At 44.7% G+C, this 26,400-nt stretch overlaps 1 long non-coding RNA gene across 1 annotated transcript; it reads left to right on the top strand.

Annotated features, from left to right (window-relative positions):
- Positions 1 to 3,573: 3,573 nt before the first annotated feature.
- On the top strand, positions 3,574 to 5,060 carry LOC120855834. The gene is made up of 2 exons (XR_005719321.1): positions 3,574 to 3,603; positions 4,493 to 5,060. It is a non-coding gene; the product is annotated as an uncharacterized LOC120855834 (long non-coding RNA).
- Positions 5,061 to 26,400: the final 21,340 nt, after the last annotated feature.

The raw sequence follows: 26,400 nt of genomic DNA, 5'->3' as shown, positions 1-26,400 counted from the left end.
ACCCACTTGTATCATTCCTTAAGGGCAAAGAAGTATCTTAACCTTTTTTGTGAATTTACAAAACCCTGCACCCAATAGGTACTCAGTGAACAAATTAATGTCATTAAAATGGTCATTTCCAAGTTGTGGTTAGAAAGGACTTTCTTTGGGATAAACAATTTTTCATGATTGAATCAATGGTTCATTGATGATATTAGATCAATGCCATAGAACAAAGTTTTTCAGCCTTTGAAAATTATTTGTAATGTTTTAGTGGGGGCCATGCAGTTCAGTTTAGTTCAGTTGCCCAGTCATGTTCGACTCTTTGTGACCCCATGAACTGCAGCACACCAGGCCTCCCTGTCCATCACCAACTCTTGGAATCCACCCAAACCCGTCCATTGAGTCGGTGATGCCATCCAATCATCTCATCCTCTGTTGTCCCCTTCTCCTCCTGCCCTCAAACTTTCCCAGCATCAGGGTCTTTTCAAATGAGTCAGCTCTTCGCATCAGGTGGCCAAAGTATTGGAGTTTCAGCTTCAATATCAGTCCTTCCAATGAACACCCAGGACTGATCTTCTTTAGGATGGACTGGTTGGATCTCCTTGCAGTCCAAGGGACCCTCAAGAGTCTTCTCCAACACCACAGTTCAAAAGTATCAATTCTTCTGCACTCAGCTTTCTTAATAGTCCAACTCTCACATCCATACATGACTACTGGAAAAACCATAGCCTTGACTAGATGGACCTTTGTTGACAAAGTAATGTCTCTGCTTTTTAATATGCTGCCTGGGCTGGTCATAAGTTTCCTTCCAAGGAGTAAACATTTTTTAATTTCATGGCTGCAATCACCATCTGCAGTGATTTTGGAGCCCAGAAAAATAAAGTCAGCCACTGTTTCCCCATCTATTTGCCATGAAGTGATGGGGTCGGATGTCATGAAGGGGCATAATGTTTCCCATCCCACAGATCTGGGCTTCAGTGGCTCAAACTCTTAGCTAGGAGAGAAATGATTAAGCAAGAGTCACATATATACACAATACTCTGCTTTGTCACAGTCAGACGACTTAAGTAAGTTCCTCTACTAAATGGGATGAACTAAACAGACTATAAGGATTTGCTTCCTCGTCGTGTGTCTTCCCTTCCAGTGTTTCACATCCTCACATGAACACTAGCCGTCATCTCCTCCTTCTTCATCAAGTTCACCACCACTCACGACCTCAGATAAAATAAGTTCAGGGACAATAGCGAGCCAGGAAAAGCCCCTGAAGGTCTGATGCTAATGAGTAAAATACACATTTGAAGATGTACAGAGACCATATGGTCCAGTCTCCTTTGAAACCCAAGGAGAGCAGCAGAGCCAGGACCAGAGGCCTGACTTCCATTGCCAAATTCTTATGGCTGATTGGCACTAATGACTCCACCTTGGGAGCAGCCTCCATATCTGACCTATTTACCTGCCACTGATCTGGCCTCCCAAGGTACTCTCTCTCCAGGAGTGAAAGGAGGGAGATCTTTGCCTCAACCACAAATAGCTCATTAATTCACTGAGTAATTTTTTTTTTTTTGAGGCCTTGCAAGATGTCAGGCATTGTAGGTGCTAAGGATAAACAGTGAACTAGCAAATACTGAGGTTTCATTCTATCCAGGCTGTAGTTGTCCAGTCACTCAGTCGTCTCCAACTCTTTGCAACCCCATGGACTGCAGCACACCAGGCTTCCCTGTCCTCCACCATCTCTCAGAGCTTGTTCAAACTCATGTCCATTGGGTCACTGATTCAGGATGACAGATACTGAAAAATAAATGCATGCATAGTGCAATGAGAAGTACAGGAAACTACAATGACATTTTGTAGGAGATAGAAGAATCCAGAGCAAAGGAGTAGAGAGGCGTTAGAAAAGAAAAGGAGCTGATCCTTCTCTAACACAGGAAGTCACAGGAGATAGTTGCAAGCGTGGATAGGCTTGAAGACTTGGTGGTGGGAAGTGGAACACTTTACACTTGACAGCTCCTGTCTGCCCCAAGAAGTGGAGGCAGCAGCATCTATCTAGAGGCAACAGCGAATGTTCTAAAGGTTCAGGAAAGGAGAAAAGTCATGATGTGTGTGCAGAGTAAGTACAGAGAAGTATACAGGATTGCCAAGCAGTGTTTTGGGCTCAACTAAGACACTGCCATCTACAGGGTCGCACAGAGTTGGACACGACTGAAGCGACTTAGCAGCAGCAGCAGCAGCAAGACACTGAGAGGATGATTATGATCTAGTGATGATGCCAACCATCCAGAGTATCTGTTTTGTTATTATTTTTATAGCAGCAAGGCATAGCAGGGAAGATTCAGCCAAGGTGGAGTTTTGTCAGTCAAGTGCATTGACAAGCTAAAGGTACAAGAAAGTTTGTTTATTGTTGTTGTTCAGTTGCTAAGTCATGCCTGATTCTTTGTGACCCCATGGACTGCAGCACACCAGGCTTCCTTGTCAATCACCATCTCACAGAGTTTGCTCAAACTCTTGTCCATTGAGTCGATGATGCCATCCAACCAACTCATCCTCTGCCGCCCCCTTCTCCTCTTGCCTTCAATCTTTCCCAGCATCAAGATCTTTCCCAGCAAGCTGGCTCTTTGTATCAGGTGGCCAAAGTATTGGAGCTTCAGCATCAGTCATTTAAATGAATATTCAGGGTTGATTTCCTTGAGGATTGATTGGTTTGATATCCTTGCGGTCCTAGGGACTCTCGAGAGCCTTCTTCAGCACTACAGTTCAAAAGCATCAATTCTTCAGCATTTGGTTTTCTTTATGGTCCAACTCTCACATCTATACTATGTTGGCCAAAAAGTAGTTGAAATGATGAACTAAGAAAAGCAAACTAGGAAAGGTTGCTGGTGGGAAGGGAGCTAGTAGATTTCAAGCAAGTTAGAAACAAGGAACTATGATCAAAGAAAGAACTAGCTAGAGAGTTAGGAGACCTGGTTTCTCGTTCAGACTCTGTAAGACTCAGAGCCTCTCCTTCATCCTCTCTGGCTTTCAGTTTTGTCATCCGTGTGTGGAGGGTAGGAAGTGGCCTGAAATCTTGTCCAGGTGGGCTCTTCTGTGAGGCTACATCATTGGTCAATGTTTTAGACACTTTGGGATCTGAATCAGATACACCGATCCTTTGGTTGTGGCCCCAGGCTGCTTGGACGACTGGTCCCTAATCTGTTAACAGAATTTTCAGAAACTCCTACATATGTCCTGGGTGACCCAACATTTGTGGCTTCAGATTTTCATCTCAAGCATGCATTGGATTCCTCCATAAACCCTAAATTCAATCCCTGGGTTGTTCTGTTCCATTATAAACCCCTTGGAAATCACAATCTTCTCATCTTTATGGAAATACTTCCAGGGTTTATGGTGGGGAGGATGCTCTGGAGAGATGTTCATGAGCATCCAGTAATGACCTGCTGTAACAGAGTGACAGAGTCCCTGGAATGTGGGAAATGGTCACCATAAAGACCTGGTTGGGAGCAGCTTTCACATGACCGTGGCTCATTCCCTCGAGTTGGGGGTAGGATATGTATAAAAGGCCTCAGATCACGCTGTCTCCTCACTGCATTTGATATACCATCACTTGCCTGAGGTAGGAAGAACAAGGTGAGTGTCTTCATTGAACTGATGGCAATTTGGGGAGAGTCAGGACTGCCACACATCAACTGGACCAGCCACTCCAGGTTGGAGAGAATGGGAACTACCTCGTAATTAAAGGACAATCAGGCTCACAGAAATCACTGAGGTGGCTCAGAAGAAGCAATCCTGAGTTGGGGGGCGGGAATAAATGGTAACCAGAAATTGGGCCAGGGTGGGGGGTGGTTACTTTGTAAGACAAGAGATAGTCACACAGGGCTTAAGGCACAGCCCATGATATAAAGAAAGAAAAAAAGGCAAACGATGAAACCAGTTAGTATGACCGTGGGCTCAGGCTAAACATGTGGTTTCTCGGGTTCTTAAACCAGAAAATGTTATTTAAGATTTGGGGAACTATCTAGTGCTCTACATTGCTGCCTTTGAATTCAGAAGACTTAGGAGAACCAGAACAGGTCAGAGAAGGGGTGTGTGTGTGTGTGTGTGTGTGTGTGTGTGCACGCGTGTGTGTGTGTGCGCGCGCTCAGTTGAGTCCAACTATTTGCAACCCCGTGTACTGTAGCCCACCAGCTCCACTGTCCATGGAATATTCTAGGCAAGAATACTAGATTGGGTTGTCATTTCCTTTTCTAGGGGATCTTTCCAACCCCAGAGATTGAACCCATGTCTCCTGCCTTGCAAGCAGATTCTTAACCACTTAGCCACCTGGAGAAGGTGTTACCAAAGTCTAACTTACCCACTGCTGATTTCCCCTATGCCAGGAAGGTAGGGCTACTCTGCTATAAAGATATGGGCCTTGGAGCCACAGAATCGATCACAGAACATCAGACTCTGGGGAAAATACTGATACAGATGAGGTTTATATTCACTGAACTTTTGGAATATCTGCATTGCTTTACAGAGCAACTGAACATTCTCCAAGATGTTCTGCCAGCAAAACCAGCAGAAGTACCAGCTCCCCACCAAGAGCCTCTCCAAATATCCACCTAAGCGCTTCCCTCAGGCCCCTCAGGCCCCGCAGGCCCCTGCTCCCTGCCTGCCTCCCGCCCGCACCCACTATCTCTCCAGCTGCTCTATTTCTGGCTTGGGAGGCTGCAGCTCTCTGGTATCCCATCGGTTCCCAAGCAACACCCGACGCCTGCCCCAGCCTTCCAGCTGCGTAGACGTGGAGCTTGCTGGATGTTCCAGTTGCTGCCACGGTTTTGGGGACTACAGCTGACCTGCAACTGTTGAGGATCCAAAGAGCCACAGCCAAGGACCAGTCTGGAGCCAAAGTCACTTCTCGGTCTTATTCTTCCCTCTCCTCCTGAATTAAGCTGCCGGGATGGATTTATCTTTTTCCCAAAAATATCGCACCTCCTGGCCTTAGCTCTGGTCTTAGGTCAAGAAGATCCAAATACTGAAATAAAGTCTGCTTCTCAAAGCCTTCTCAGTGTGCAAAAATAAAGCTTATCTGTCTTGGCACCCAGCACTTCTTGGTGTTTGTTGATGCCCCCAGCCTCGGCTCTGAGAAGTTCCCAGGAATCTGGATTCCTTAAGCAGACTTCCTCAAAGAGACACCAGGTGGGACATTTCCTCTTAGGTAGACCCTGGGTCTGAGCGGTTTGGGAGGCTGTGAAAAAAAGATCCAGAGAGAAATAGGAGAGGCGTGTCCCCAAAGTATCATGACCCAGTTCCACTTTTGTGACCCCATTTGCCACCATCACTGAAGTTTCTTCCTACTCAAAAAGGACACACTACTTCCCAGCCCCAGAATTTAGCCTCCAGATCCTTCTTATCTGGGGTAATCATGTACTTAAGAAAGAAATGTCACAAAGGTACTTGTATTTTCCAGATCTCAATTCAGAAAGCCATGAAAATGACTCTCTCTGAGCAAATCTGCCTGACCTAGCCCCTCACGCCTTCTCTTCACTGAGGTGCCAGAATCTGGTGGGAATATATGTCAAGGTCCAGTGAGCACAATACCCCTGAGAGACATTCGGGTTTTGCTGTTGCTTTTCATCCCATGTCATTTCTTTCCCTCTTTTATTTAATGGGACAAGTGGCATGGGTTGGGGAGCAAGTTCTCAAAGTACTTTTTCCAGACTAACAGTGGGCCGTAGGCAACAGTAATACTTCTGCCCTTCCTCCAACACCTTGGTTCATCTTAAATTTTTATTTTATAATACAGCAGAGTTGATTAACAATGTTGTGTTAGTTTCAAATGTGCAGCAAAGTGATTCACTTATATATGTATTTATTTTTGCAAAGTCTTTTCCCATTTAGGTTATTTTTTTCAAATTTTTATTTTTACTTTACAATACTGTATTGGTTTTGCCATACATTGACATGAATCAGCCACGGGTGTACATGAGTTCCCAATCCTGAACCCCCCTCCCACCTCCCACCCCATATCATCTCTCTGGATCATCCCCGTGCGCCATTTAGGTGATTACAGAATATTAAGCAGAGTTCACCATGCTATACAGTGGGTCCTTGCTGGTCTTCTACTTTTTAAAGTATTTTTATTTTTTCTTTTATTTATTTTTGGCTGTGCTGGGCCTTTGTTGCAGCGTGTGGGCCTTCTCTAGTTGCAGCAAGTGGTGGTTACCCTCTAGTTGCTGTTCACAGGCTGCCCACTGCAGTAGCTTCTCTTGTTGTGGAGCAGAGCCTCTTGATGTGCAGACTCAGTAGTTGCAACTCACAGGCTCCAGAGCACCAGCTTAGCAGTTGCAGCTCACGGGCTTATTTGCCCTGTGGCATGCAGAATCTTCCTGGACCAGGGTTTGACCCCGTGTCCCCTGCATCAGCAGGTGGACTCTCAACCATTGGACCACCAAGGAAGTGCCTAGCATATATATTTTAAGTGTTTTAAATGTTGTAGTACACACGTGTCAGTCCCAGACTCCCAATCTATTCCAGCACTCTGGATCTTCACCACAGTTTCATGACACGTGGTTCCCCGTTGGGCTGGTGAGAGACAAAAGATGGAGTTACGGTCAGTCCTCTAGAAACTGTACATAGTCCCAGCTTAGTTGAAGTAAGCCACACAGGTACTAAAACTTCTGGGTCCATGCAGTGGAGTGGGTCTCACACATGAACACTGCTCATTAGGTCTGTTATTGCAGAAGAGACCCGTGCAGGCTGCTGGGCCAGGCCATGCTCTTGGGTCACAATACATTGTTGAAACTCATGGTTGGCCAGTGGCATCCAGGACACTGAGAGCTCTGGGGTTCGAATGAAGATAGAACTGACCACCTTTTGTTACTTCCCAATACTCTGTCCAAGGGAAAGGACTTCTAGTTCAGCGGCCTTCAACCTCTAACAGAAAGAACAGTAGGAGCTCAGAGAGGTATTTCAGAGATTTTTGAGATATCTGCAAGAGAAAGACTGTGTTTGTGTATGCTTAAAATGCTGTGATAATATTCAGCATGCTCACCAAAAGTGTTAGATAAGAGGCGACAAATGATAATGCTTTGGAATCATCAGGACTGCTAACCTCACTAGTAGATGTCAGATTAGAAATTGGGTAACACCTCAGTGTGCATTTTTAAGATCTTAGTCATATCAGTTGACTTAAAGAGTAATATTCTTTTTGTCACATTCTAGATTTATTCCTTTTAAAAATTTACTTATTAAAGTAGATCCTTCTTGGTCACTAGCTTCATTCTTTTTTTTGTTTGTTTATTTTTGTTTTTTTATTTAAATTTATTTATTTTAATTGGAGGCTAATTACTTTACAATATTGTATTGGTTTTGCCATACATCAACATGAATCTGCCACGGGTGTACACGTGTTCCCCATCCTGAACCCCCCTCCTTCCTCCCTCCTCCCTCCCCGTACCATCCCTCTGGGTCATCCCAGTGCACCAGCCTCAAGTATCCAGTATCCTGCATCAAACCTAGACTGGCGATTCATTTCTTATATGATATTATACATGTTCCAAAGCCATTCTCCCAAATCATCCCACCCTTTCCCTCTCCCACAGAGTCCAAAAAACTGTTCTATACATCTGTGTCTCTTTTGCTGTCTCACATACAGGGTTATTGTTACGATCTTTCTAAATTCCATATATATGCATTAGTATACTGTATTGGTGTTTTTCTTTCTGGCTTACTTCACTCTGTATAATTGGCTCCAGTTTCATCCATCTCATCAGAACTGATTCAAATGTATTCTTTTTAATGGCTGCGTAATACTCCATTGTGTATATGTACCACAGCTTTCTTATCCATTCATCTGCTGATGGACATCTAGGTTGCTTCCATGTCCTGGCTATTATAAACAGTGCTGCGAAGAACACTGGGGTAAACGTGTCTCTTTCAATTCTGGTTTCCTCGGTGTGTATGCCCAGCAGTGGGATTGCAGGGTCATAAGGCAGTTCTATTTCCAGTTTTTTAAGGAATCTCCACACTGTTCTCCATAGTGGCTGTACTAGTTTGCATTCCCACCAACAGTGTAAGAGGGTTCCTTTTTCTCCACACCCTCTCCAGCATTTATTGCTTGTAGACTTTTGGATCGCAGCCATTCTGACTGGAGTGAGATGGTACCTCATTGTGGTTTTGATTTGCATTTCTCTGATAATGAGTGATGTTGAGCATCTTTTCACATGTTTGTTAGCCATCTGTATGTGTTCCTTCTTTAAAGTATCATCCACCTCAAACTCAACAGGAGGATGGCAGGTGAAAATCTTTCCATTTTGCTACAATATGTTCAGATGAGTAAATACAAAGGTGATTGATAGGTACTCAACCGAAGAAAGTAACTTTATATATTGAGATCAGATTTTTTATATACTATTAAATAAATAGGTAAAAGTAGTGTTTTACTGAGACTATAAGAGCAATGGCAAGAAAAACTATGGATGGAAATTGTGCTTTGTATAGACAGTACTTCTAACATGTGTTAAAGAAATTGTTGTGTGTTGCATCAGAAGACAAATGGATTTTATAGGAAGCTGACACATTACAAAACAAGATCTGACAAAACCATTAATAAAAACTGACTTTAACTTGCCAGATTTCCAGTGTCATTTGTGTGAAATAAGAAGAAACGATATTTACTTTTTTATACCACAGATCATTGCCCATATAGAGGCAATTGCCCTAGCACAGACATATTGAATATGATAAGAATGATCATTTTGTTTATAAACATAATTATGGTTGATAGATATATCACAGTTGCATAAGTTAAATTAACAAATTAGTTGCCAAATTTTACTGATCTGTTTAATAAATTCAAAAAGCTCAACAAACGAAGTATTGCAATGCCACTGTTTAAATCAGCAGATAAGTATAAACAATGAAACTAAAGCTTTTGACTCAAGATAGAAAAAGAATAAATTCAATTTTTTGTGGGAATTCCCTGGCAGTCAAGTGGTTAGGATTCTGTTCTTCCACCACATGGGGCATAGGTTCAATCCCTGGTAGGGGAGCTAAGATCCCACAAGATAGGAGGCATGGCAAAGAAAAAAAAAAAGAAACATCTAATCACTATTACATCATTAAATGGATATTTATTAAGCACCTACTATGTGCTGGGCATCAGGCTCAGAGATGAGGATATAGCTACAAGCAAAAAGAAAATAGTCCTACTCTTGTGGAGCTTAGAATCTACTGAGAAAAGCAGATAATAACTACACAGTAACTAAATGTTTAACATATTTTAAACATTGCTAATTTATATAGAGAAGAAATGAAGGAAGGCTGGGAAACTGAGACTGCTGGGGCAAGACGGCTGCTAGATTATACAGGGTGTGAGGAAAGGCCTGTGTGATAACATTTTCTTTAGAGGAAATAAAGGCATGAACCTCATGAATATCTGGAGCAACAACATTTTTGGCAGAGAGAATCATGAGTACAACTCAGGCAGAAGCATGCTTGCTCTTCGGGCACAGCAGAGGCCAGCCTGCCTGGATGGAGTGAGTGGGATGTCTGGGGTAGTTGTAGGAGCACAGAGATAACTTGGATCCAGTTTATGAAGATCTTGTTGAATTTTGGCTTTTATAATGAGTGAAATGAGTATGTATTAGAAGATTTGGTGCAGAGGTGTGCCATTGCCTAACCCATGTTTTAAAAGCATAGTCTATAATTTTAGTTGGTTTTTTTGAGAATAGATTGTGGGGTTAAGGGCAGATCAGAGTGGCCAAATGGGCTTCCCTGGCGGATCAGATGGTAAAGAACCAGCCTGCAATGTGGAAGACCTGGGTTCGATCCCTGGGTTGGGAAGATTCCCGGGGAGGAGAGCATGGCAACCCACTCCAGTATTCTTGCCTGGACAGAGGAGCCTGGTGGGCTACAGTCATGGGGTCACAAAGAGTCGGACACAACTGAGTAATTAAGCACACACATACGCACAGACTGGCCAAGTAGGAGGTCACCACACTAACCAAGGCGAGTGTTAATGCTGGCTCGGACCAGCAGGATTCATCAGTAAACAGATATGTGTATATAAGGAAAACGGGAGTCAGAGATAGCTTTCATCTGATCTGTTTTCTTCACTATGAAACTCCTCAAAAGTGTTCTGATCTGTTTTCTTTGCCATAAAACTCCTCAAAAGTGTTCTGTGTACACTTTGTCTCTAATTCTTCTTTTAACCTGGTCAGTCAAGCTTTTATCTCCACCACTTCACCCAAATCATCAAAGTCACTGTTGACTTTCTGGTTGCCAGATACTATGACTCCTTTTTCAAATGTTGAGATTAACTTAATAGAAAAGTATACTGACAATGAAAACTGAGCTGTTGAAACCAAAACAAAGGGTTAGTTGCTCATTCGTGCCCAGCTCTTTGCAACCCCATGGACTGCAGCCTACCAGGCTCCTCTGTCCATGGGATTTGAAACCAAAACAAAGAAACAGACAAATTCCAGCAACTGTTAGTACTGGCCTAATGGTGGGGATTTCCTGGTGCCCCTTGGGGTTCTGCAGTGCACAGCCTGTGCAACTCTGAGTAGAGGCCCTGATTACCATTTGCAAAATAGTAATTATGATTTTACCAATACAGTCCAACCAGAAAAAAAAATCCAGAGAAAAGGGTGGATGCGAAACTGATAATAAAACTGCAACTGCCATCTGCTATCCACGGATTATTTTGTGTTCATCAAAATAGTCCAATTTCCCTTGACTGATTAATGGATAAATTTGAATGCAAAAGTAAACTTAAGTGAATAAACTCTTGTCTGTTTTACATATAGTGGTCCCAACATAAGATTTTATCTGAGAAATGGTTGTAGTTGTTAAAATATTTAAAAGTTTCCACAGAACATTAAAGATTCCATGCTATATAAATTGGTATTCTATTAAAAATAATTGCAAGTGATATTTTTCTTTATAAAACATAAATGTCATTGTGATATAAATGATATTTTTACTATTTTTATTATTAGCATGCAAATTATGTTTAAGAAAATAACATGCCTAACCAGAGAAAACCATAAAGTCACTTATAGATTGTCTGACTTGGGAGCACATGACCTTTAACTTGGGCATTAATTCATGTGTAGAATTTCTGGTTAATCTCTATCTTGATATATGTTGTCTAAAGGATGGGAAAATGCAATAATATTTCTCTTATTTTTCAATATCAGAATGTACTTGAAATACTATTCAGTGTTATTATTAAACATTAGGCATTTTACTACACAAATTTATTCCTCTTTGATGTGTTACTGAGAAAACCAATTTGTGGCATCTTCTTTTTTTCTTCTTTAACATAAGGGTTTTTTGTTTGTTTCAACAGAAGGCATTATGTGCATGTTTTGAATAAAATTAAATGCATTCTTCCATTATTAAATTTAAAAATATCACCAAATAATTTAGGGAAATGGAGCTCTAGAGCATTGTTCATCAAATTTCTATTACAAAATAACACGTGCACTTCACTAATGAATTAGTACCTTTATTACTGGGCTAATTTTAAGTACACCCTAATGCAGAGCAAAAAATTTAAACTTACAAGATTAGATTATTATAAGAAACACTTCCTCTTTGAGTCAGGCTAGACACCGGTCAGTGTTGTGTAGAGTCTTCTTTGAGGACCAGAGTTGGAGACTCTGCCCCGTGAGCTGACAGACACGTTTCAAGCGTTAATATCTTCTTGACCACAAGAGGGCAGTGGTAGGAAGACAATGGGCTGTGCAGGTAGGTAAGACCCTCTTTTTACAAGCTAGCAGGTGGCTTCCAACGTGCCTCTGAGTCTCGTCTCGGACGTTTTAAAGTGACATGTATACTATCATGTAAGAAACGAAGTGCCAGTCTATGTTCGATACAGGATACAGGATGCTTGGGGCTGGTGCATGGGGATGATCCAGAGAGATGATATGGGGTGGGAGGTGGGAGGGGGATTCAGCATTGGGAGCTTGTATACACCCGTGGTGGATTCACTTCAATGTATGGCAAAACCAATACAGTATTGTAAAATAAAGTAAAAATAAAATTTAAAAAATAAAATAAAATCATGAAAAAAAATAAAGTGACAGCATCATTTATGACAATATACACTAAGCTGCTATTATTGTGAAGATTAGATGAAATAATGTATTTTGAAATGGTTTCTAAATTGTAAGTATTGTATGAAATGTTTGCCATCTGAAGTAAATTCAAGAACATTGACTATTCATCTCATTTGCTTTTTGCTTGATTTTATGCTAACATTTCTCTCTGCCTTTTCTCTATCAGGTGATTTTCTGGCTTATATTTTCCTCTTCTGGCTTTCTTCCTGTATTTCTAGCTCCTTAACTGGCTACATCTAACAAAGCTTGCTGACTTGTAGGCTCTTGCTGTGCTCTGTGTAATTCTCGTAATGACTGCACAAAGGCATGTAATCTGCCTTCTTTTTACAGACTAGGAATCAGAGTTTCAGCAATTTGTTCATGGTCACAGGACTGAACAAATTTTAGAAGCAAGCTTTGATTCAGGGCTATCTGACTGTAGCAATGGGTCCAACCAGGTTATAGAAACCAATCAGTAAGTTAGAAAAGGGAAGTTCAATATAAGAATCATTAACAGTAGTAAAAGAAAGAGCTCAGTTCAGTTCAGTTGCTCAGTCGCGTTCAACTCTTTGCGACCCCAGGGACTGCAGCATACCAGGCCTCCCTGTCCATCACCAACTCCCAGAGTTTACCCAAACTCATGTCCTTTGAGTCAGTGGTGCCATCCAACCATCTCATCCTCTATCGTCCCCTTTCCTCTCTCCTTCAATCCTTCCCAGCATCAGGGTCTTTTCAAATGAGTCAGCTCTTCACATCAGGTGGCCAAAGTATTGGAGTTTCAGCTTCAACATCAGTCCCAATGTAGATACAAGATACGACAGAGGCTAGGGAAAAGTACTCAGAGAAGGACAAACTTGGAAGGGGTCCATGTGATTGGAAAATTTGGTTCAGCCACCAGGTAGCAGAGGAGCTCTCTGGTTTAGCCAAACCAGAACTGATCTGGAGTTGCCAGACAAACAGACCACCTTCCCAGTGCAGGGCAAGGGAGGTCTTAAGAACCTGTGTGGCTTGGGTCTGCCATAGGCGTCCAGGCCACGGTGGGGGCAGAAGGCCTTCAGCGAATGCCAGCAGCTAGGAGACTTGAGAGGGAGCTGCAGCTCTGTGTGGAAGGCCACCACCCCCTTTCATCAAACAGAAGGCTGTGTGCACTTGGGCCAGTGGGGACTTTGGTTTCAGGGTGAGAGGGCTGAGAAAAAAGGTCATCTCCATGTGGAGACAGCATGACTGGGGCGAGCACCTTCAGATGCCCGCACACTCCCGTGTATCTGCCCTGGTCCCAGCTGTGTGGAAATCGCAGGAAGCCCCTTCCACCTGCAGGGTCTACAGCACCCTCTATGGAGAAAATTTAACATCGTGCTCACTTTTACGGAGAAGTGAGCACGATGTCCATTGTTCATCATAAAGCACATATTAAAGAGGGCATTTGAAGCTAAGAAGCAATGAATTGATAACTGACATAGTGGTGTGCTCTCTCGCTCTCTCGCTCTCTCTCTCTCTCTCTCACACAGAGACAAACACATATTCACACACACTCGTAATGTCACGGAGACCTTTGTTTCTCAGACAAATAGACCACATCCCTGTCCTGGAAGGACTCACACTGGAGACAGTGATTGGATTCACACTTCAGTGAAGCAACTGAAGAGGAAATCTTGTTTCGGTACTGTAAGAATATTTATATCCACCAGGGGGCAGTAAAGCTATGCCTTAAACTAAACTGCAGCAGCAATGCTTGGTCGCGAATAACCTGGAAATTCTTATGCCACATCGTAATCTTGAAGAGCCTTCTGAATTCTGGCTATTGGTGAGGCGAATTGGAGACGAAGACAAAAAGGGCAACCACTGTCATCTCTGGGAGCACTTCTTCCTGATTGGAGTTTGGACCTGAGATGTCAGCATGGACTTGGGAAAAGAATGTGATACTTTTACCTCTTAAAAGGGAATCATGACTGAGAGGAGGTATTGGGTTGACCAAAAATTTCGTTCTGGTTTTTCCATAACATGAACGAACTTGTTGGCCAACCCGATTCTTCCAAAGTCCAATGGAGGACAGACACAGTCTTGAATTAAAGGCTGCAGCTTTAATATTGCTTCCCATTCACATGGAGGGTCTCAGGAGGTATCCTTGACCACACCATTCAGGTCTTTTACAGATCCCAGTAAGTTGATGCAGATCCAGAGGTTGTTCACAGATTGTTTAGAATAATGAAGAATAGAGATTCCTGTACTTGTTCTGCTGCTGGTGGCAACTGACCCCAGAGATAAAGAACTCACTAAATGAACTGAGGGTGGTTCCAGAATATACTCCTGGTTTAGGGAGGCACTTGGGATAGGTGGACAGGTAGACAGGGGACTTGCCTAAAAGTCTATTTGCATAGTAAGTACTTTTATTTTTGCTTGTAGCTCTAAACATATAGAAAATTTGCTAATTATGTTTCAATTTAGTCCTTATACACTACTTAGAACGTGACAGTTTATTATAGCAAACACAAAGGCATTTTAAAAAAACCATTTAATAAAAATTATGTGTGGCTTATATATGGAATCTAGAAAGATGGCAATGATGACCCTGTATGCAGGACAGCAAAAAAGACACAGATGTGTATAGCGGACACTTGGACTCAGAGGGAGAGGGAGAGGGTGTGATGATTTGGGAGAATGGCATTGAAACATGTATAATATCATGTAAGAATCGAATTGCCAGTCTATGTCTGATGCAGAATATGGCACGCTTGGGGCTGATACGCGGGGATGACCCAGAGAGATGTTGTGGGGAGGGGGGTGGGAGGGGGGTTCATGTTTGTGAACGCATGTACACCTGTGGTGGATTCATGTCAATCTATGCCAAAACCAATACAGAATTGTAAAGTAAAAATTTTAAAAAATAAATAAATAAATAAATTTTAAAAAATAAAATAAAAATTATGTGTGGCTGAAATCTAACATAAAGGAAAAAGGAAAGATATACCCATTTGAATGCAGAGTTCCAAAGAGTAGCAGGGAGAGATAATAAAGCCTTTCTCAGTGATCAATGCAAAGAAATAAAGGAAAACAATAGAATGGGAAAACTAGAGATCTCTTCAAAAAAATTAGAGATAGCAAGGGAACATTTCATGCAAAGATGGGCTCAATAAAAGACAGAAATGGTAGGAACCTAACAGAAGCAGAAGATATTAAGAAGAGGTGGCAAGAACACACAGAAGAAAAGATCTTCATGACCCAGAAAATCACGATGGTGTGATAACTCACACTCACCTAGAGCCAGACATCCTGGAATGTGAAGCCAAGTGGGCCTTAGAAAGCATCAGTACGAACAAAGCTAGTGGAGGTGATGGAATTCCAGTTGAGCTATTTCAAATCCTGAAAGATGATGCCATGAAAGTGCTGCACTCAACATGTCAGCAAATTTGGAAAACTCAGCAGTGGCCACAGGACTGGAAAAGGTCAGTTTTCGTTCCAATCCCAAAGAAAGGCAATGCCAAAGAATGCTCAAACTACTGCACAATTGCACTTGTCTCAGATGCTAGTAAAGTAATGCACAAAATTCTCCAAGCCAGGCTTCAGCAATACGTGAACCATGAACTTCCAGAAGTTCAAGCTGGTTTTAGAAAAGGCAGAGGAACCAGAGATCAAACTGCCAACATCTGCTGGATCGTTGAAAAAGCAAGAGAGTTCCAGAAAAACATCTATTTCTGCTTTATTGACTATGCCAAAGCCTTTGACTGTGTGGATCACAATCAACTGTGGAAAATTCTGAAAGAGATGGGAATACTAGACCACCTGACCCGCCTCTTGAGAAACCTATATGCAGCTCAGGAAGCAACAGTTAGAACTGGACATGGAACAACAGACTGGTTCCAAATAGGAAAAAGAGTACGTCAAGGCTGTATATTGTCACCCTGCTTATTTAACTTCTCTGCAGAGTACATCATGAGAAACTCTGGGCTGGAAGAAACACAAGCTAGAATCAAGATTGCCAGGAGAAATATCAATAACCTCAGATATGCAGATGACACCACCCTTATGGCAGAAAGCAAAGAAAAACTAAAAAGCCTCTTGATGAAAGTGAAAGAGGAGAGTGAAAAAGTTGGCTTAAAGCTCAACATTCAGAAAACGAAGATCACGGCATCTGGTCGCATCACTTCATGGCAAATAGATGGGGAAATAGTGTCAGACTTTATTTTGGGGGCTCCAAAATCACTGCAGATGGTGACTGCAGCTATGAAATTAAAAGACACTTACTCCTTGGAAGGAAAGTTATGACCAACCTAGATAGCATGTTAAAAAGCAGAGACATTATTTTGCCAACAAAGGTCCATCTAATCAAGGCAATGGTTTTTCCAGTGGTCATGTATGGATGTGAGAGTTGGACTATACAGAAAGCTGAGCGCCAAAGAATTGATGCTTTTGAACTGTGGTGTTGGAGAAGACTCTTGAGAGTCCCTTGGACTGCAAGGAGATCCAACCAGTCCATCCTAAAGGAGATCAGTCCTGGGTGTTCACTGGAAGGACTGATGCTGAAGCTGAAACTCCAATACTTTCGCCACCTGATGTGAAGAGCTGACTCATGTGAAAAGACCCTGATGCTGGGAAAGATTGAGGACAGGAGGAGAAGGTGATGACAGGGGATAAGATGGTTGGATGACATCACCGACTCAATGGACATGGGTTTGGGTGAACTCCGGGAGTTGGTGATGGCCAGGGAGGCCTGGCGTGTTGTGGTTTGTGGGGCCTCAAAGAGTCAAACATGACTGAGCGAGTGAACTGAACTGAAATCTGACAAGGTCAAAAACACACCAAAAGATATTATACATCTCATAGCAGAAAAATGGGGTAATTTCCCCAATATAGTATGCATACCACAAATCAATGATAAATCAACAATCTAATTAAATATTAGGTAAATTGTATAACTGGACAGTTTCCAAAGAAAGAAATATTATGACTCCTAGACAAAAGAATTGAGCTGACTTCCTAAGAAAAACCTCAAATCTACTCTGAATTATCAGTTTTACTTATTGGATTGATTAGCGTGAATGAGTTCAATAATGAATTCGTTGTGTGAGTTTGTGGGGAAACATGAAGCTTTATACACTGTCAGGAGGGATATAAATTCGTGAAACATTTATAGATGAAAAAATTGATAATGTCTCTCAATTTTACCCTCTGAGGTAGCAACTGTACTTAGGGCCATGTATTCTGTGTCCACACTCTCCAAGGCAAGAATGTATGGTATGTCACTGCATTGTCATTCACAAGAGCCCAAATTGGGGGTTCCCACGTGTCTCTGACTTCCCAGGTGGCACTCGTGATAAAGAACCTGTCTGCCAATGCAGGAGATGTAAGAGGCAAGATTTCAAACCCCGGGTGGGGAAGATCCCCTGGAGGAGGGCATGTACTTTTGCCTCCAGTACTCTTGCCTGGAGAATCCCACGGACAGAGGAGCCTGGCGGGCTACAGTCCATAGGGTCGCACAGAGTAGAACAAGATTAAGTGACTTAGCATGCATGTGTCTCTATATTATTATTCAAGCTGCAAACTGAATGAAGGCACTCTTTATGTACAGAAATCCCCAACTTATTGAATCTGTTGTGAGGAAAATCAGTGAGCAAGACAATGTGGAGTTTCTTATTTTGGTAAAAGAAGAGAAGATATACATGTTTTTGTGTGGCTTTTTGCACATAAAATACCCTGAAAGGATATCTGAGAAACAGATCACTATTGGCTAAAGGAATTGGAGTAGCAAGGGGGAATCACACTCTGTATCCTTCCTGCCTTCTGGGTTTGGAATCAAACAAATATATGATAATAATGCATAATATCAAAGGAGACTTGCTGGAAGCTAGGCCTCAGGGACCGGAACACAGATTGTGAGGGACCACAAGGATTTGTCACATTAATGTTTACATCACTAGTTCCTACAAGGTGGCCTCAATCTTTCTCACCACCAATGAATTAAGCTTCTCTGGCTGAGGAAGATGATCATAATCATCCCTAATTTTGATGGCAGAGGTAAAAAGAAGAACATAGGTGGTAGGAGTGGGACTGTGAAGGCACGCATTCTGTTAGTTTGGGTGATGTTTTGAGAACCGACTTTAAAAAAGCAGGTTTCTCACCTTGGGCAAATGAAGCTGAGAGTTACAGCAGAGACCACGACCCACAAAAAAGAGGAACTAACAATTAGCATTCATACATTCAACTGGCACTTTTTATTTCCTATGTGTCAGGCACGATTCTAGAAGCTTGAGATGAGTCTGTGGGAAACAAACAAACAAACACTTTGCCCATTTGGAGATGACATTTTGGTGAGGGGAAAAAAGACAATAGATAAAAACACAGCAAAGAAATTATATGTAAAGTATATTGTGTGTATGTAAAGTGTTACCCAGGAAAAGAAGTGTTACCAAGGAAAAGAAGATAGAACTGTCTAAGGTGATTGAAACGAGGGAAAGAGTGGCAGATTGTAGTTTTAAATAGGAGGATGAGGGTGGTGATATTTCATTGAGAAATTCACTTATAAGCAAAGACTTGAAGGAGGTGAGGGTGTTAGTCATGAAGACTGTTCCAGCCCGTACAAGCGAAGGGCCCTAAGTGGAGGTGGGTGGTGTTTGTGCTGGGAATATACTGGAAGCATAGGAAAATGGTTAAAACAGAGCCCTTGCCCTCCAAGGGATCCTTGTTTCTCTTGGGTTTGAAACCCCTCAGTGACTCTCCTTATCCTCAGGTTAAATCCAAGCCCGTTCCCACAGTGCACAATGCTCTCATCAGAGCACCATCCACCCGCTGTCCTAGCTTACCTCTTCTTTCTCCTCCATGCTCCAGTCACACCGAGCTTCTCCCCTACCCAGGCCATGCTTATCTTATCCATCTCTGAGTCTGAATGCCTTCCCACGTCTCTAGGTCCCGCTCCTTATCTGCAGTTGCCATCCAATCCCTGCTTAAACATCACTGCCTCCCGAAAGCATCCTAGACCCCAAACCTGACCCCGCCAGCTCCCATGGGCTCATCACACGGTCCTGGCCCCATCTCCTGTCTATACACCGAATCAGAGACTGCTGAGAATGTGCGCCTCACATTCAGGACACAGCCTGGTAGACAGGAGACACTCAGTGCATACGTGTGCGTTAAGCTTAGGTGATTGAACAATTACGGGTTCGCTCAAGAGCTCCCTCTGCCCTGCTTGCTGCTGCTGCTAAGTCGCTTCAGTCGTGTCCGACCCTGTGCGATCACATAGACGGCAGCTCACCAGGCTCCCCGGTCCCTGGGATTCTCCAGGCAAGAACACTGTAGTGGTTTGCCATTTCCTTCTCCAATGCATGAAAGTGAAAAGTGAAAGTGAAGTCGCTCAGTCGTGTCCGACTCTTAGCGACCTCATGGACTGCAGCCTATCAGGCTCCTCCGTCCACTGGATTTTCCAGGCAAGAGAACTGGAGTGGGGTGCCATTGAGGAGCTCTGCTATCCAGTCAGCAGGGGGCGCTGGTGGGTCACAATCACAGAATCTTAGGGCGTGACTATGCCACGCATACATGACAGGTCACAGAGGCTAGGAACCTCAGAATCTTGATACAAGCAGGGAACAAAAACCATTTGGCTTCTGATATCATGGACTCACTAGGCTGCTGAGGAAGGGGCATATCTCCTGCTAGTCCAGGGAAGACAGTTTTCGGAAGCCAAGCTTGAGAAGCACGAATTGAAGAAAAGAGAAGTGATCAGAGCAGGTAACCCTGCCTCTCTTCCTGACCGTCCGCTCCTCCATTTACTCACTCCTTGGTGTTGAAGTCTACATAGCAGCATACAGTCTTAGGTGCCGAGAACAGCGGCACGCAGGACAGTGGGGACGCCTGTGTTCATCAAACAACACACCAGCGAAGACAGACGGTCAGGGAAACCATGGGAAAAATGTAGCGAGAAGTACAGGGAACGCCAAGAGCTCATATCAGAGCCACAGACCCTGTGAGTTAGGGATGTCTTCCTCAAGTGATGTGTGAGCTGAGACTTCAGATTAGAGTATAATTTAGTGAGTGCAAGGATGGGTGTTCTAGGCCATGGGAAGACCTGTGCAAAGGTCCAGACAGAGGCCAGCAGAATTTAGCAAGGATCTGCTCGGGGCCAGTCTGACAACACAGAGGCACAGTGGCTGGAGATGAGGTGGGCTGGTGGGCAGAGGTCTGACAGAGGGCAGCCTCGCATCCTCCAGGCAGAGGAACAAAGGAGAACACTGGAAGGCATGGGGCCTGCCAGCACTGCCCTTTCCCTCCCCTTTAGCTCACAGGACTCATTCCCAAGCTGCTCTCCATCTTTGACGTCTCTATCTCCACTGGGGACTTGTTCTCAGGACCCACCCAAAGAGGAAGTGCTGGGAGGGGTTGACTGGGAGGAGCCAGGTGAACCGTCTGGTCACTAGGATGAGAACGGCTCCTATAGAAACAGCCCAGCCTGCACTTGGAAGGGTAGAGCCTGACATACTGGATTTCCCAGTGGGCAGGAGGCTCCCAACTGTCAGTCCAGGGGCCCTGGCTGCAGAGGCAGAAAGGTGAACCACAGACACAGAGGACGAAAGAGAGAATGGAAAACAGTGGCAGAGAGGCAGGGAGAAGAAATTGTGAGGAAAGCAAAACGCGCTCAGAAAAATGCAATGGAAAAAGTTTTAAAGGGCTCACCGTCCACCCCACCACCCGCTCCTCACCCCCTTCCAACTCCACCTCCTTTTCCCTGATCTCAGGTCTGGCCCCGCAGGGGACAGAGGGGACAGGTTCAGACAAGAAGGAGCCTGAGTCATTTACCAGGCTCCCAGCACACACACATGCGTGCATACACACATGTGCGCGCACACACACACACAAGCTCACTCTCCAGGGCTGCAGGGCGCCCAAGTGCACACAGACTTTCTGTCAAACAGCTTCAAAGACCATAACAGAGGCAGAGAGCAAGGCTCCATGGACCTTAACTCTCCTCTCCTTTCCCCCACTTTCCTGCTGATGTCTGCCTTCTGTTTTCCTGTTTGTGTCTCCCTTTGCCTTGCCTTTCCTTCCTCTTCCTCCCAGGCAAGTCAGGGCACGGACAGGGCACGTCTCTGTCACCTCAGCCTCTCTGCAGCGTCCCCTGACCTGCAAGGTAGGGACTGTGTGACTTCTCTCCTAACCCCACCCCTTAGGAATTCTGGTCCTGAGTCGTGTGCTTAAAACTAAGCAGAAACCTCTCCCTGGATGACAGAATTAATTCCCAAATAACTGGCAGGCATAGAGTCACAGGGCATTGAGGCCGACACCCTACCCCAGGAGTCACTTTTGCTTCTCGGGTGGGATCCTGCCACTGCCACAGTTGAGGCTGCAGCCAGACGGCCGGGGACTTGGGAGACTGTGGAGGGCGCAGAGCCGGCAGTAGGGGCCCTGTGAGGTGATGCTTCCCTCTCATACCTCTCTCACTCTGGCACTCCAGCTTGGGAGATGCACAGCATGGTGGGCCACAAATGGGGGTCACTTCAGTCTGTCCTCAAGACAGCAACGAGCAGCACAGTGACAGCCCCTCTTTAGGCACATGCTGGGGACTCCTTCCCACAGAAGAACCCCCGATGAGGCTCCGGCGGTTCTGAAAGTGGATGCAGAGAGGCTGAGCTGGGCGGAGGTGTCAGCCACACCTGGCTCACTGGGGCCTGGCTTGCACACCTGAGCTGAGTAAGGTGGCGCCCCAGATGAAAGGGCTGAGCTAAGAGCCTGACACCCATCATCTGAGACAGCTGAGGCCCTGGGTCTACAGCAAAGTGGGTCACTGGACAGGTCTGCCTAGGAACCACCTAACATGAAAATCCTGCACAGCTTCCGTGAGATAGAGCTGCCTTCATTGGCAAGAAGGGGCTGGTAAGCCTTTCCTTCTTTACTCAGGGAACCCTCAGGAAGTGTTTGCTGCAAGGTGATTCATACCTCCTATACCCAGGAGGCCCCCTATCCCAGGGCACAGAAAAGAGCAAACAGATGAGAACCGTGGCTTTCTCAGCACATGGAGTATTAAAAGCAGGGCCGGGAGATGGTGTGTTAGTTGCTCAGTTGTGTCTGATTCTTTGTGACCCACAGACTATAGCCCATCAGGCTCCTCTGTCCATGGGATTCTCCAGGCAAGAAAACTGGAGTGGTTACTGTTTCCTTCTCCAGGGGATCTTCCCAACCCAGGGATTCAATCTGGGTCTTCTGCATTGCAGGCAGATTCTTTACCATCTGAGCCACTCGGGGAGAGGGTGGCAGATGGCAGAACAAGGGTGGGATGGAGAACAGGGAAGAATCCACTAGCAGGAGGGGCTGAGGCCAGAATAGAAGCAAGTTCCATTAGGAGCTGTTCACACAGGCTCCAGTTTAAAAGCCTGATGAACAAATATAACAAAATCTCAATTTGATGCAGCCATACAGCCATGGTCAGAAGACTCAAGTTCTTCCTTCCTGTGCTTGTGCTTCTGTATAAACACACACTCATACACACACACAGGGGCATATGAGTGTGTGTGTCTCGTGGAAAGCCAACAGCAATAACTGGTTCAGTTTAGAAAAACAGTATGGAGGGAACTCCCTGGTGGTCCAGTGGTTAGGACTCTGCACTTTCACTGCATGGGGCAAGGTTTGATCCCTGGTTGGGGACCTCAGATCCCAAAGGCCAAGCAAACAAGAAAATTTTTAAAATTAAAAAAAAAAAGAGGCTTATCTTTGGACACTGGAGGCTGGAGGGTAGAAGCAGTTGATCTCAGTAGTTGTCAGATGAACTCCCATACCTACCCTTCTCCACCCTGGTGACCAGCTCTCATAGACCCACCTCTGACCCAGCACCTGCCTATAGGGGTCTGTAGCCTTGTGGGATGAGCCCTCAGTTGGGGTACATGCTCATTTCCCCTCCTCCACATCTCCTCTGAGGCTAGAGGACTCTCTGTCTACTGACTTCTGGCCACTTCTAGACCATCTTTCCTGCTCTGGGGTCTTCCAGTGGCTTTCATCCATGTTCACTAAGAGGTACTGGGCAGAAACCGGAGGGGCTGCCCCAGGGGCCATATATTGGGTCGTAGGCCTGTGGATCTAAGGAGAAAATTCCTGGATTTCCTGGGTAGGAGGAAGGTGTGTTGGTAAGATGCAAAGAAAAGAGCTGTTCGGGTTTTTCCTACTCCTAAAAGAATTGGGAGATTACAAAAGTCCTGAATGGTTGAGTCTGAGGACGCATACAGGGTCCAATTACCCCCTCTGCATTGCCAACACTGTCCCAGCATAGAGGAAGAGATAAGGGTCAGAGATCTGCTTCATTCTGCCTCAGGAGTCATAGAGCCAGCCTGGATCTCAGCCCTCCAAGCCAAAAGCAATGGCCTCTCCATTTCCTCTTGCCAGAAGGCCCCCAAAGCAGTGACTTCCTACTCCCTGGGGAGAACGGGAGGAGGCAGTGCTTTCAGGACCGGTCAATGAGTCATCTAGCAAGACTCTCATTGCACCTGCGCTCCTGGGTAGCACCAGACTAAGCATATGCTCTGAGTGGAGATGGAACCTGCTTTGAATCTACCTAATAGCAACTGAGGTAGATCACTGAACCTCAGTCTCACTCATAGGTAAAATGGGGTGAAAACACCGACCTCTCAGGTTGGCTGCAGTCATTCGTGATATGATGTTTGTGAAGTGCTCATCACTCGACTCAGACTTGATTGCCAAGGGTCATACTTTTCCTCATTAGCCAAGAGACCCCAGGCAAAATTATTACATATTCTGGTCTTTCCTTTTCCATTGGGAAAATGACTCCCTTTGGGGCTTCCCAGGTGGCACTAATGGTAAAGACCCCACCTGCAAATGCAGGAGACGTAAGAGATGCAGGTTTGATCCCTGGGTCGGGAAGATCCCCTGGAGAAGGGAACAGCAACCCACTCCAGTATTCTTGCCTGGAGAATCCCATGGACAAAGGAGCCTGGTGAGCTACAGTCCACGGGATTGCAAAGAGTCAGGTACCACTGAGCAACTGGGCACAGCACAGTGAAGAAGCAGCGCCCTGACCCGAATGAAAGCACAGCACTGTAGGACTGGGTTCCCTCTGAACATCTAGGCCTGATTTCTCAGCCCTTGTCTGTGTCATCGCTCTGAAGACTGGTGTATCTGGGGGTCGAAGGAGTGAGGGAATGCCGACAGCCAAGTTTTCTCTGAAAATCTTTTTGTTCTAGGACCCCCAAAACTTGAGAAGATGTGTGACCAACCAAAGTGCAACTCATGCTGCCCGCCAAAATCCAGTCCAAGCTGCCCGCCAAAATGCAGTCCAAGCTGCACGCCCAAATGCAACCCAGTCTGCCCACCAAAATGCAACCCATGCTGCCCGTCAAAATGCAACCCATGCGGCCCATCAAAGCCGTGCTGCTGTTTGGAGCCCAAGCCTGAGTGTACTTGCCTTAATAAGGAGCCCGATCCCGCTGCACCTGCAACTCAGAACAACTCCCAAACCCAGCAGCAGTCCCAAAGCCCGAAGCAGGGGCCCAAAAGTCCCCAGGGGCAGAAGTAACCAGACAAGCAGACTGTCCCAAGCAAGTAGATGGGCCATGCCCATCACCAGTGGCGTCAGGCTAGACCTACCTTTAGGAAAGCTGTTTCTCAGTGACCGCCATTTGCTTTCAACCAGAAACCCCTACCTCCCTTCATAGCCCCCCACCCTTGTGAGGCCCCAGCTGGAAATGGGAGGTTGAAAAAGCTAGAACCATCTTGCCTAGTGATCCTGATATTAGATAGCACAAAAATAAAAGAGCAATAAAGAAAATCACCTCTCTTTCCTCCTTTACCTGTGAAACCATTGAAACCATCTCACTTGTCTGGCCTAAGCCCAGGAAAATGCGCTATGCATGTCATGAAGGCACCCAGGACCCAGAAAACCAGTCTGGAAGCACAAGGCTTCTGCTGAGCCAGAAGCAGTGACTGACTCATCCTGGTTTTAAAATGAAAGTTCCATGTTCAGGAATCCCTCCAGTCCCAGGAAAAGGGGCGGGGGGGGGGTGGTGGTGGTGGAGGTGGTCAGTCACCCTAAGCGAAGGAATTCCAGTGCCCCCTGGGTCCTGAAGCAACACATTTGAGGTCAAACCAGCAAAAACACATGCCAAGGAATGATTCCCCTCTCTCACCCCCATGATCTTCCTAGAACCAGAGCTCCCAGGACTCAGCATAGCACTGTGACTGGCCCAGGCAGCAGAGTCTTCTGGCATCAATACCAGCTCTGCAATGGTGGAGCAAGTTGCTGGACCCTCTCAGGCTCCATTTCCTCATCTGTTAAATGAGAGTAATGGTACTTCAAAGGGTTTTTATGAGAATGAAATAGGATCATTCATTTAAAGCACTTAACATCAGATCTGACGCATCATGGATACGCAATGCATGGTTCTCCTCAAACTTCTCTGTCACCAGGTCCCCTTTTCCCTCCAAAAGAGTTACCGTGATAAAACAATTTCCCACAAAACACAACTCAGTTAATCTAGGTGCACAGGTAGAAATAGAGAAATCAGCCACATTCCCTACACTGTGAATATCACTTCTTCCTATATTCTTGGTATACAGCTGCTATGTCCTTTCCTGCTAACATTTTTCTAATGCCCTTCCACCCTCATGATCCTCCCTGTCCACAAATCCCAGAAAACAACTGATCTTCTCTGGGTCCCTATAAATGAGTTTGAACTTTCAAGAATTTTATGTAAAGAGAATCATCCAGTATGTATTCTCTTATACCTGGCTTCTTTCACTTAGCAAAACTACTTTGAGATTCAAACAAGTTGTTGCAAGTATCAATTGTTCATTCCTTTTTATTGCTGGGTAGTAAATTCCCATGAAGTGATGGGACCGGATGCCATGATCTTACGTTTCTGAATGTTGAGCTTTAAGCCAACTTTTTCACTCTCCTCTTTCACTTTCATCAAGAGGCTTTTGAGTTCCTCTTCACTTTTTGCCATAAAGGTGGTGTCATCTGCATATCTGAGGTTATTGATATTTCTCCCAGCAATCTTGCTTCCAGCTTGTGCCTCTTCCAGCCCAGTGTTTCTCATGATGTACTCTGCATAGAAGTTAAATAAGCAGGGTGACAATATACAGCCTTGACATACTCCTTTTCCTATTTGGAACCAGTCTGTTATTCCATGTCCAGTTCTAACTGTTGCTTCCTGACCTGCATACAGGTTTCTCAAGAGGCAGGTCAGGTGGTCTGGTATTCCCATCTCTTTCAGAATTTTCCACAGTTTATTGTGATCCACACAGTCACAGGCTTTGGCATAGTCAATAAAGCAGAAATAGATGTTTTTCTGGAACTCTCTTGCTTTTCCCATGATCCAGCGGATGTTGGCAATTTGATCTCTGGTTC

Source organism: Oryx dammah, unplaced genomic scaffold (assembly GCF_014754425.2).
Source record: "Oryx dammah isolate SB20612 unplaced genomic scaffold, SCBI_Odam_1.1 HiC_scaffold_28, whole genome shotgun sequence".
Classification (NCBI taxonomy): domain Eukaryota; kingdom Metazoa; phylum Chordata; class Mammalia; order Artiodactyla; family Bovidae; genus Oryx; species Oryx dammah.
Note: the sequence above shows the minus strand (reverse complement) of the source record. Positions and strands in the feature narration are given on the sequence as shown.